Source organism: Fragaria vesca, linkage group LG7 (genome assembly GCF_000184155.1).
Source record: "Fragaria vesca subsp. vesca linkage group LG7, FraVesHawaii_1.0, whole genome shotgun sequence".
NCBI lineage: Eukaryota > Viridiplantae > Streptophyta > Magnoliopsida > Rosales > Rosaceae > Fragaria > Fragaria vesca.
In genome coordinates this window covers 10,447,972-10,461,613 of record NC_020497.1, presented here as the reverse complement: position 1 = coordinate 10,461,613, position 13,642 = coordinate 10,447,972, and the positions used below count along the sequence as shown (strand labels likewise).

At 36.6% G+C, this 13,642-nt stretch overlaps 1 pseudogene; it reads right to left on the bottom strand.

Annotated features, from left to right (window-relative positions):
* Window positions 1-3,044: 3,044 nt before the first annotated feature.
* LOC101299042 lies at window positions 3,045-6,808 on the bottom strand (annotated as a pseudogene).
* Window positions 6,809-13,642: the final 6,834 nt, after the last annotated feature.

Below are 13,642 nucleotides of genomic sequence, written 5' to 3'. Positions count from 1 at the left end.
TTTCCTTTTAAATTTGGATTCTTAGGAATTATTGTTAGATTATGATTGTGATTGTATTAGGTTTGAATGCCTATATAAGCACCATCATTCTATGTATTTGGGATCTTTCATATCAATAAAAACCTTAATATTAGAGAAATTCTCTATATTTTTACGGCTCTGCCATAATGGCTAATGGATTCTAGCTTATCTCCATATGGCTTTTGACGCTTAACGGAGCCGCCTACTATCGTGTTCATGCTTCCCGCATCATTCAGAAGATCCACGAACAAAATTATTGTAACTACACATACCTTTCCCTACTTTCTAGTTTTTACTTCGTCCACCTTCTTTCCAGCAACAACTCATCACTCATGCATGGTCCTATATCTCCCAAACCACAGACCTGTGCTTTAAACTTTAATAATTATTAAAAGTTTACTTTAAAATTTTTTTTTTTTTTTTAATGGCTGGAAACCCAAAAAGAGGCTAGGTCATCACGCCTTATATACATATAATACATTTCACATGAAATTACATGAATACTTTAAAACCACGTAGAAGACCTCTGAATTACACTAGAGAGGTTTTGTAGGAATTTTTGTTGAAAGGTAGTTATAAATGAATTAAGAAGTGTAGGTTAGGTAGTTATAAATGAATTTTTTTGAAAGGTGGATATATTAAAAATGAATTAAGAAGCGTAAGTAAAAAAGTTTTTTTATTTTTATGTGTAGGTAAAAAAGTTAGTTGGGATTAGACATTTACCTAATTTTTTACTTTTCAGATTCGGAAAAAAAAAAACCAATATATATTATAAAGATACTAAAATAAACAAGTTTGATGGTTAGTATAGTTGGTTAATGTGTTAACCTTATACCAACCCAACCAAGGTTCGAATCCCTTCGCTGCAGAACATTATTTTGCCGTGCACCAGTCAAAGTCAAAAATTTTGGCTAGTCACCACACTCACCACATCCATTCAAAATTTTAAATTTGGGCGGGAAATTTTTCTAGGTGATTTCAACAGTTTCGGCGAAATATCGCCGAAAATATCGATTTTTTCTTCCTTGTAAAATATGTTTCAATTTCCTTGTTTATATGTTTGTGACCGGTAGTATTTATTTGTTTATAACCCAATATACAGAGTATGCTAATATTAGTTTATGTTTATGACAATTAATATCGACTTATATATTATTTCTTGTATGAATATATAGGAAGTGCAAGCTAGGTCGGTATATCGTACATTGTCTTTGGGGGAGGAGTTTAAATTTGCGCATTGTTGGCCAATATTGAAGGATACAGAAAAGTTTAGCAAACCTCCATCCTTGGATGATGAAATCTCTAGTGGTCTGTCACCTATTGACTTGAACAAAGGAGGTACACCCATTGAGGGAACCCTAAGCCTTTCAAATGTGCATGCACGCCCTCCAGGCCAAAAAGCTCAAAGGGCTGCTAAGAAAAGATGCAAGCAAGATGACACATCTCAACTCTTAGCTCAAATGAAAAGAATTGCGGACCAAGGAGATCGCAATCTGCCTTTGATGGTCGACGGAGGTAACCCTTCCAGGGAATCGTGGACCAGTGCATACAGTCGAGACTTCCAACCATTCCAGGGAACACTCTTTTGTCAGCAACATTGAGCAACCGCCGCAAATCTGCCTTTGATGGTCGACAGAGGTAATGTTTATGGTACACTTTCCAGATTGCTCTAGTAAAGTGACTTAGAATTTCCAAAGCTGTAGATTCTGCTATGTCGAGGAACCATCACACAGTTCGGTGGGAAGCCCATAAGCAAGCATCCTCATGGCACAAGTCAACTTTTGTTCAGTTGACAAGCCAAGTCGGGCATTGGGCTTTTGGACGAAGTAAGAGTCATGGTTAGCGACATCATGCATCATCTAGTCAAACACATGAGGCCGCATTCGATACCTTCTACAAAACACATCGTCTTCGAACCGTCATGGCGAAGTGAAGTAAAGAGCTTTCAGTCGTTGATCTATAGCTTCAGGCTCTCTTGGGGTGTATCGTCGGCCTTCTTGGGAACCACCCCATTCAGATTCTTCCTCTTGGATCCTCTGAATGTGTGAGGAAGCTGCCTACATCACCAGGGCTCTTTGACGATTCCTTGTGATGGAATCTTCCTCCTCCTTCATTAGTAGTTTCCTCAACCTATTCATTGCAGCAATCAACAAAAATTATGCGATGAAAATGAAACTTAGAACTTGAATTCTGATATGAGAGAGAAGTGTTTGTGAATTAGTGAGGTATGATGGAGTGACGAGCGTCGTATTTATGGAGAGACCAAAAATGATTGATCAAGATAAGATATGACAAGTGGCAGATAAAGATCTAAAACGCAATCTCACTAGCCTCTCACGCAACGACACGAGGAACTAAAGTATACCCAAAATTCGAGATCCGAAATCTTATCGAATATGTAATTATTGAGAAGATAGACATTATCACGTGGCAAATAAAAATTTAACCCGCAATCTCACCATCCTATCAACATTTAACATATGTAATGTCACGTCATATTTGTCTTTCGATATAAAAATAACAAGTTATTAATTTTTTTAAATAAAAATATTTTTTATTTAATTTTAACTAGGACAACATATTATATTAAATTATTATGTATGATTTATATAATTTATTTGTTGTTATATAAATCATTTAACCCTAAACACTATATATGAAATTTATTTATTTGTTGATGACCAAAACCCATACTCATACCCAAATTATATAAAATAATTAAAATTTAGGTATGAGTATGGGTTTCGACATAATGGTTAGAGATGAAACATGGGTTTGAATAGTAATGGGTTTGGGTGAGTCAAAATATAAGTTCGAGTATGGGTTTTGACTCACCTTGTTGGAGATGCCCCAAGTTGCATGTAGAAAAGTTGGAGGGGAAGTGAGACGGATACATTAATTGGTTTAACTAGCAGGTTAAATATTTCCAATATACGTCTATAGTCTTATGTACATGACATGTCACCTAGGATTTGTGGCCGCCTCATTGAGGCCCTATATCACTCCCCATAGTCTTATATCTCTCAGACCATAGACCTGTGCTCCTGTTCTTCAGTTGTTTCCACCCTTTCAAGTATCTTGTACACAAAACACATTGCAATCCTCACATAAACACCTAAACTTAAACCGCTTGATGCAGCGAGCACCCAATAGAAATAATCAAGGTGCGCGCCGTTCAAATTGTCCCCTAACCATATTTCACCAGACTCTGAAGTAATAGCCTGCACGGCTGATATGAAAAAAGTACTAACGAAGCTCCCAACTCCTACAATACTAATATATGCTGCTGCTCCCAAACTTCTCCTTGCATCTGGCATTTGATCATAGAACAAATCTTGGAGTCCCACGACTGCAAATGTAGAAGACAAACCACAAATTGTAAATTGTGGTAGTAACCACCAAATATTCATTGGCACTATTGCTTTAGGATCATCCATGAGGTCATAGTTTCTTGCAATGCTAACCCTTTTAGCCTCAACTATAGCTGACACAGTCATGTTGAGTACGGGGAGGAATAGGCCAATGCCAATTCTTTGGAGGACTGTTATCCCTGTTGGACATCCAGTGAACTTTCGCGCTATTGGGACGAGCAATCGATCATAGATAGGGACAGTGATTAAAATTATGATGCCCACGAAGGCTTGAAGTGATGCTGGTGGAAGCTGAAAGTGAGAACCCACTGATCGTATCATCATAGAACCTTGCTTAATGAAGTAGGTGTGGGATTGCGAATTAACTGCAAAGAACATCAGGCAACAGAACCATATGGGAATAAGACGTAGAACCAGCTTCACTTCTTCCACTTGATGTAGAGAGCATAGCCTCCAAGGGTTTCTGATGTTGGTTGATGCATCAAGGTAGTCAATGAGCATTGCTTTGTCCAAAAATCTGATGGTATGAACAATTCAGTATATAAATATTTGCCATAGAAAATTAGTATATATACAAGAAGACACTATTGCAGGTCTTGCTTTCTTCAAAATTACCACGTACTAATCTAGAATACTATGAAATTATGTTCTATGATTTGCATTCCTCCAATCGTTTGAGTATTGAGTAAAGCAAACACCAGAGCTTGCATACCATATGTTTTGTAGCTACTGCTTGGTAATCATATAAACTCGACAGATCAATATTCAATAATTAAAACTTTAATAGTTCACAAATGTAACAGATTGGTACCTGAGTTGGTTAGTTCGCGCTAAAGTTTTATGCTGATGTTGAACCCCCATCAGAGCTTTACTCCTCTCATTCTTGTAGAAAACATCAGAATGAAGCGTCTCATCCACGTGCCACTTCCTTGCTGCCGCCACCAACACTTGTGCCACGGTGGTAAAGGCGCTTCCAGGCGGTCCTCCCTTCCTATACCTCTTGATCCCTAGTAAGAATAAAAAGAGCTAGTCCTAACGCCATAACCACTGTCAGCATACCGAAGCCAATGACCCAGCTGACATTGTCCTGCAGTACGTGTATATAACACACAATCGTAGTAATTAATGTCTCATACACATTGTTGTGGCTTTATATATGTTGACTCAACTTTATACTAGCTAGGTTCATGTTGATCGCTTTACATAGCCTTTTACGACATTCATTATTGGTGACTGTTATTACTGTTTTACGACTTATATTTAAGCTGCATGTACAATAAATAGCTCAGTCCTTATTTTTGTCCTATGTATAAGGGATCACTGGACGACATCGATGAGTGAAACTGTGAAAGACACAGACGCAGATGGATCTGTGGAAAATGAAGCCGTATCTACCTGAATGTAGATCACCACAAGTGTTGAACTAGTGCCGGCAACTACTATAGCTAAATACCACCAGTTAAAGAATGAGCTCTTTGTCTCTTTCTGTTCAGCAGTGTCCTCATCAAACTGATCGGCGGCAAAGGTTTGGACGCATGGCTGGTGCCCACCTTCCCCAACAGATAATATGTAAAGTGCGATGAAGAACACCGCTTCACGATAATGACTAGGAACAATCGAGACCGATAGGCATAGTAGTACCATTCCCTGTGATAGACACACAGCCATAGGCCCTTAGCTATAAGGTACTCGATCTAAGCAGATCAGTAATTCAGTAGTACATGCATATATGCTAGGATTTACAACAGTATATATGTCTCCAGAGTCGGGCAAGAAATTTACCATGAAATAAATGGAGGTGGAGAGAATGATGGTCCTGAACCGACCAAGGAAGCAATCGGCTACTATGGCACCAAGAAGAGCAAAGAGAGATGACACACCCACCCAGGTGTTGACGTTCTTGGCCGCGACGGCTGTGGGCTGATGGAGATAATTTGTGAGGTACATAATGAGGTTACCAGACAAGCCATAATATGCAAACCTCTCCGCTGCCTCTACAACTGCAATACAGGATATTATTAGATTGATTGTTAATACATACACGAGATAAAGATATATATAATAAGATTGTGCCATGCACTCTGTGTGCCATGGTCTGTATAAAGATATATATAATAAGATTGCGCCATGCACTCTGTGTGCCATGGTCTGTATAAAGATATATATAATAAGATTGCGCCATGCACTCTGTGTGCCATGGTCTGTATATTTCCACCATTCTAATCGTGAAATAATCAGCAGTAAGTAGTATACTCAATAGTAGGATATATAAAAGCTCTTGAATAGTAAAATTAAGAGAAATTTTCATATACACCCAATTTTGAAGAGTGGTTTTAAATAAAACTCACCTAATATTTATATCTGATAGACATCTAAAATGTATCAATTATGATAAATATTATGTCTTATTTTTTCTAAATTTTACACAATTGCCACCATTCAACTATAACATATAAATATAATAAATAAGTTTAATTGATGCTGTCTTAAATACCTTGATTATGAGTTTTTCTTATAACACTAACATTTTTCAATCAATTTACAAGAATCATGTAGTTTTCTTTATTTTTATAAAAAAATCTAGATTAAAGGAATTCATTCTCTAATCTATACATAAGGTAAAATATAATATAAATAAGATATATGATCTAAACCCTAAACCCTATACCCTAAACCCTAAACCCTATACCCTATACCCTGAACCTATACCCTAAACCCAATTTTGGGTTTCTTCTTTTTAGGTATATTATCATATCATGCCCTATTTAATAGGTACATTAGAAACATAAGTAGTAGAGTAAAATGTTCTCTCGATTATGATGAGAAATGATCTAATAATATACCTAAAAAAAAGAAAATTAATCAAAGAACAAGAATGTGTACCTTACAATTAGACATTTTTCGACTATGTAGAGAGACACCAAATATGAGCTTAAGAATGAAAAGTATCATCCTATCACAAATGACATACTTCTGTATATAACATATATATATATATATATATACACACACACACACACTCAAGTTATTAACAAGGTAAGAAATTAAAGAATGTAATTGATTATGACAAAGTTAAATTCAACTAAATTTTAGCTAGTATTTGAGTTTCAAATTGATGTTAAAATTGAGAAATATACCAAATTTAGCTTTCTATTGTCTGAAGGGCAAATTAGAGAAACCGAAAAATGAAGAAAACTATTAATTATAGACATTTATTCTATACGGTATATTTGCTTATGTGGAGTGGGTGTAAAATAAAAGAAAAATATGTATGGGTTTATCTTAAAAGAGGTCTAGTATTTTGGGTTTTTATCTAATTTTCTCTAAAATTAACGACTTACAGATGATGAAAATGGGGCATTCCAGCCACCCTTGGAGTATTTATGGTTGATAGTCTCCCGCCCTTTTCCAGCCATGACTTTTGCTAAAGAGAGACATCCAATGTATGATGTTCTGAGGGTTCTCTGGGTCGACCTCTATATATCAGTGTTCGAAGTTAGGAGTGCAATGCATTTTAGGTGGTATTTTTTTATTAAATTCAGTTTACCCTCTTAAGGTTTGGGGTACTATCCGTTTCAATCATCATTCTCTCAATTTTAAAAATTTACCCTCTTAATTTTAAAATTTTCATCATATTTGCATGTTTGTTAAGATTTCATCAAATTTGAATGTTAATTTTGACAGTATGGCCCACTTTAAGAGCTAAAACAATTATTTAAAGACAAATATGATACACCCCGAACCTAGTAATTATTTTTATACTGTGGTATCCGATTTACTTGTGGTTAATCATTTGGGAATTTGTTTTGTTTTATTTTGTGGTGGCGTAGACAAACTTGTAGACTTTTAGTTATTCGGATAAGAGTTCGTAGGTAAAGGTTTCAGCTAAATAATAAGACTTTCCATATGGGGGCTGGGGTTTTTAAGTGAGGCCTTTCATTTAAGTTAGGGTAAAAAAAAAAACAGAAAAGTCAACAGCCTCCATCCACTCTCTCTCCCCGACCCTGACCCCGACTCCGACCTCATCTGATTCTCCTTGGCAGAGCGCCGCCTTCCGGCCGCAGCAGACCCCCGCGTCGGTCCCGTTCGGTAGCTGGGATGTCGCTCGTCCTTCCTGGGGTGGTAGCTGGCCTCATCTCGCCGGCAGCGGCTCACGGTAGCGCTGTTAAGGCCATTGGTTTTGTAAGCCGGAACTTCCTTCTCCGGCCACCGATCCGAGAGATTTTTGAGGGGTTTTGAAGCTCTCCTATTGGCCTTTCATCCCTCCAAAAGAGGAAGCTCGATTCGAAGTTGAGAACAAATCGGGTTTGTTGGTGTTCTTGAGCTTGGAGGTAATTTCCGGCCAAGTCTTTGATTTCTAGAGTTTGGGTTAGTTATATTTGTTGTTGTGCTTGCTGAGAGGAAGAGATTGATAGGTATCTTGTTAATTTTGGTTGAGGTTGATGTGGTGGTTTTGAGTAATTTGAATGATTTCTAGAAGAGATAAATGTTGTTGTATGGTATGGTGTTATTTTTTTTTTTTTTTTTGGTGATGAGTGTTTGGAATTTGGGATAGTTTTGGTGGCTCCATTAATAAGAAATGAGTGGTAATGAAGTATTGAAAATTATGGTATTTGTTGGTAGGAATTTAGGAAATTTTTAAGTTGATTTTGGTGAAAAAGTAGAGGTGAGCCTCATCCATGGAAATTTCCATATTTGTATGTATATGTTAGAACGTTGAGGAAAAATTGGAGATGATTAGTAAAAATAAGGTTGGAGTTCTTCTTAGGTTTAGGTGTGTAGAGGGAGTGAGGAAGACTTCACCTTACTTTGTTAAAATTGTTATTTTTGAGTTATTGTCTGTGACCTTAAATCTCGTTTTGTACAGGACGAGAGGAGACACCACGTGAGGAGGGCTCTGACCGACATCAGGCTTAGCCATCTATATTGTGAGTGGACACTTTGTTTTTAATGGAATATGCATGCATGATTGGAGATTTGAAATATGTGGATTATTTGGCTTAATTATTACTTTGAGCATTTTAACATGTGGGACACGTTATTAAATTTAATTTATTTCTTTTCTCTTGGAATTTCCCAGTACGGTTGGGAATCGTACTTATGTTTTAAAGATGAGTTTCGGGAAAACTCACATGAAATTATATTTTCCTTTCTTATGCCATATTTGGTGGATTATATGATGTCAATGTTAATATGTCGTTCCACCTTTCGAGGTGATGTGACTCTCACGTTTCAAGTGGGGTCACGCAAGCCCTTTTCACTCTAGTGGTGTTGTGATCACTACCAGAAGAAAAGCTTCAGCCGACGAAAAATAAAAAACCAGGCCGACGAATTTTTTTTTCGTCGGCTAATTTAAAATTTTCGTCGGCTATGGTCAACTTTAGCCGACGAAATTAATATTTCGTCGGCTGAATAATTTTTTTCATCGGCTATAGTCTGTGAACTTTAGCCGACGAAATTTTAAAAAGTTGAGCCGACGAAAAATATAATTTCGTCGGCTAAAGTGCCTTATATTTGCAGATCTGGACAACAACTCATCTGGAAAAAAAAACTATACGTAGAACCTTCAAACGCAAAAAAGTCGTGAAATAAGATATGACCATAATGGTGAAATACGTCTACGGTTGAAAAATCACGGTATTCCGGTAAAGTCTCGGTGCCGATAGTTGCGGTCAATGCAATTTACTCTTATTATTCACTATGCTGCAGATTTGGCATTTGGTGTCTGATTGACTATTGTGATACCTTTCCAGAAGCGTAACGACGCTACGAGTCAAACTCATCGCCAATGCCATGATGTATAGGCCTTTTTGGCCATCCGAGTCCGTTTAGGGCTTCAAAATGCAGTTTTCTTATTTTTGATTAGAGTTAACCGTTTGGATCGAGCCCTTAACGTTGTCGAATCCAATTGAATTTTTTACCATAGACATCTTTCGTCATAATGATCATATCTGACGGTCTAATTTTGGTTTGTGAATTTTAGTCATCGGAATCACAACGTGTCTACTATTTACCGTTATTATTCCCTATGGGGGAGCCTAATCATCAGAAGGTAAATGTCTCAAAATTTTTATATGGGCAGTTGCGTCTCATCTACGTGAGAGTTTTTTGTGTGGAAGGTTTGACCAAACTACGTAATATAGAGGGAGATATGAGCGTTTTCGTGTGATAAGTGACGATGGATTAGGGTTACCCGTTTCGATCGAGTCCTTAACGTTGTCGGATCCAGCTGAATTTTTTACCATAGACATCTTTCGTCATAATAATCATATCTGAGGGTTGAATTTTGGTTTGTGAATTTTAGTCATTGGAATCACAACGTGTCTACTAATGTTGTATAACTTGTTTAGTAGGTTATACAACTTTGTGAACCAACTCTATATAGGAAGCAAAATTATCAAAAATCTCGTGAAATAAGATGTATTCAGAATGGTGAAATACGGCTATGGTTCAAAAATCACGTAAATCGGGTAAAGTCTCGGTGCCGATAGTAGCGGTCAACCCTATTTACCATTATTATTCCCAATGGGGAGCCCTATCGTCGGAAGGTAAATGTCTCAAAATTTTTATATACGCGGTTGCGTCTCATCTACGTGAGATTTTTTCGTGTGGAAGGTTTGACCAAACTACGTAATATAAAGGGAGATATGAGCGTTTTCGTGAATTTATAGACTTTAGCCGACGAGATATTAAAAAAGTCGTCGGCTAAGGTCAAAAAATTTCAAAATTTTTTGGGCGGTAAACCAAAGTTGGAGGAAAATTTTCAAAGGACTTTAGCCGCCGAAAATATATGAAAAGTCGTTGGCTAAAGTCGAAAAATTTTCAAAATTTTCAACCAAATTTTTTTGGCGGTCAACCTAAATTTTCAAAAGAGTTTAGCCGACGAAAATAAAGAATTTCGTCGGCTAAAGTTCTTTATATAGGCGAAGATGGATGGTAAGAAGTCTATTATCTGCCAGATTTTCTTTTCGGCCTAGCTCCGCCGTTAAGCCACCGGAGACCGCCACAGTTGTCCCAAAAGCTTCGCCGTCGTCTCTACTTCATTGCTGGATAGGTGGTGCATCGAGTGGCGCCGCCGTGAGGGATAAATCGAGCTCTAAAACTCCGCCGGTTCGGATTCAGTGTCGATCGAATTTCTCCTTCCTTAGGTCACCATTTGGTGAGTTCTATATATGGATAAGTTGAGTTTGATTAGTACTACATTCCCCTAGAATTTGGTAGCTCGATTCGGTTTGTGTGAAGAGAATCGAAGATTTGAAGTTTTTAGGGTTTAAAATTGGGGATTTTTATATTTTGAGTCGATTGACATGTTTAGGCTTAGAATTGAGCTTCGACTTCTTCTAGAAAGTTGTTCGAAATGTTGAGAGGAAGATTCTGTCAAATTTTGGTCGTGATTGGAGGTGGCCGAAAGTTTCTGTCAGTTTTTTTTCAAAACCCAGCAACTTTAGCCGACGATATTTAAACACTATATTCGTCGGCTATAGTATTTTTTAATTTTTTTTATAAGGTTTAACCGACGAATTATACCACAATTCGTCGGCTATAGTTATTTTTTAATTTTTTTATAAGGTTTAGCCGACGAAATATACTATATTTCGTCGGCTATAGTTATTTTTTTAAATTTTTTATAAGGTTTAGCCGACGAAATATACTAAAGTTCGTCGGCTATAGTTATTTTTTAATTATTTATTACACACTTTAGCCGAAAAATATCTTAATTGTTTCGTCGGTTAAAGTCTAGGAAAAAAACCGACGACATGTTTTTCGTCGGCTAACTGTGGGACTTTAGCCGACGAAAAAACAAATTTCGTCGGCTAAAGTCATCACAGACGACCTTTTCCCGACGAAATCTTAGCCGACGAATTAAGTTAATAGGCCGACGAAACTTTTTCGTCGGCTAAAGTGCTTGTCCTGGTAGTGGATGTTGCCGGCGGCATCACGCAAGCCATGTGCCCTATCCGTCAACTCGACGTGAAGGTACAAGGAGTATGGGAGTACTATGCCTAGGAGGCAACCGAGTCTAGGAGATTCACTTATATGGCCATATAGGATATTTTATTTGAGTTGTTAATTTGACTAGCGGGGCTAGTCCATTATTTTGGAAGTTTCTTATATGAGGAATCCGTTTATTTTTCTTATTGCTTTATGACTAGCGGGGTTAGTGTGAATTTTGTTGAGATTATAATATTTGAATGCATAGAAATTCTTAAATTCCGTATAAATGGAAAAGCATATAAAATTTGATTTTGTATTATTTTGTTCGTGGATACATATTAATTAGTTTATTTTTCGTTCACTCACGCTAACGTTTTTAAATGCTTTTTCCTGGGCCCTTTGTTTTCAAATGCCCAGATTGCAGAGCTCATGTTCGGTTTTCCTAGAAGTTGAGGCATAATTTTCCCGCTGCTCCTTGCTGATCGTAGGTTACCTGTTAACCTATGTGTAGTTGTTTTATTTTCCTTCCTTAGTGCTCTGAGAACCATGGGATTATGTAAATTAAGTTGAAGTGTTTTTTTTTAGGTCTATGACCCAAGTAGAGAGTTTAATCTAGGTTGACGTTCATGTTTAATTAATGCAGTTGAATATTTGGTTTGGTTGTTTAAGTACTGCTATAACTTGGTTCTTGTTGTGGGGAGTGAAGGACTCCAGAAGTGGTGGTTGATTATTATAGTTGAACCATGGGATTATGTAAATTAAGTTGAAGTGTTTTTTTTTAGGTCTATGACCCAAGTAGAGAGTTTAATCTTGGTTTGGTTTGGTTTTTTCATGTTTAATTAATGCAGTTGAATATTTGGTTTGGTTGTTTAAGTACTGCTATGACTTGGTTCTTGTTGTGGGGAGTGAAGGACTCCAGAAGTGGTGGTTGATTATTATAGTTGAAGTGTTTCAGTTTTATTTCAGGACGGGTTGTCCATTTTTAGGGGAGGTTATGCCGAAATTTCGGTATAATCTCTTTTAAGAGTGGACCCTACAAGACTTGCCTGTTTTACTGTGTGTTTTTAGGGCGAGTCTTGTCAAATATCACACTTGACCCATTTTCTAAGATTCTATGCTAGCATTTAACGTCCAAATTGAATGAAATCTTAACAAATAGGCCTGATTGATGAAAATTGGAAAATTTAGGGGCAAATTTTCAAATTTGAGAGAACATAGACTAAAATGAAGTTAACCTCAAACCTCAAGAGGTAAACTGAATTTAATCTTTTTTTTTAGTCGAACATTCTTCAATGGTATGAAAATTCTTGTAACAACTCATCTGAAATAGCCATGTAATTTAATGAACATTTTGATAGGATTATTTTTATGCAACATGAGTGCCCTGTCACATAAAGTGAGATGGAAAAAATATGGCTCGTTTAACATTTACACAATATAATGTAGTTATATTGGAGGTCATCTGTCTTAAGACATAAATCACAATTGATTCGATTCAATTATAGCGAAAACCTACAATTGACAGTACAACAATATGTAAATTTTCCTTTTCTGTTTTTGGAACAACCAAGTTCGTATACGCAACATATTCGACTCTTTCAATATGAAAAAACTTAAAAATCAAAATTTCCTTTTTATAGTGGGAATGACCAAACCTGTATTTGATTTTCTCTAATTACTCAAAATAGTACTTGTGTTTCCTTGAACGCATCAAACACCAACGAACACTTCTTTATTTTGGCTTGACAAAATGATCATAAAGGCTTTCAATTTCATCACCACTGAGCTCACTTCACATCATCGTTTAAACCCACCAGTTAACCATCATCATTACAATAATATTCACATATCTGTCCAACCTGGGAACTCCAACCTGTAGCTTGGGTTTGACCCCATTAGATTCCTTCCCCTTCAACTTTTTGTATGGACAAGAATAGGCGAATTATCCTCAAAATAGAAGTAAAAAGTGGATCTTATACTGGGAAAATTCTAGTACGGTGATGGGTATGCTATACTTACTCGATTCCTAGGTAAAATTCAGCCGGAGGGATATCCGGTGAACTTTCAACCGGGCTATTGGGATAACATTCAGGTCATAGGATTGGGACCGAGACTTTTTTTTTGTGAGCAAGTAAACAATTACTTAAATATTACAACTGTGTGAGTCGAACTCATAACCTCATACTTTTAAGAATTTTTTTTAACAATTATGAATAAATCATCATTTCTATTAGTTGTTAACTGTTATCTGATATGGTGAACAGTTTAGTTTAAAAGTGAAAAAATACAACTAAATTAGAAAGAAAATAAAATAA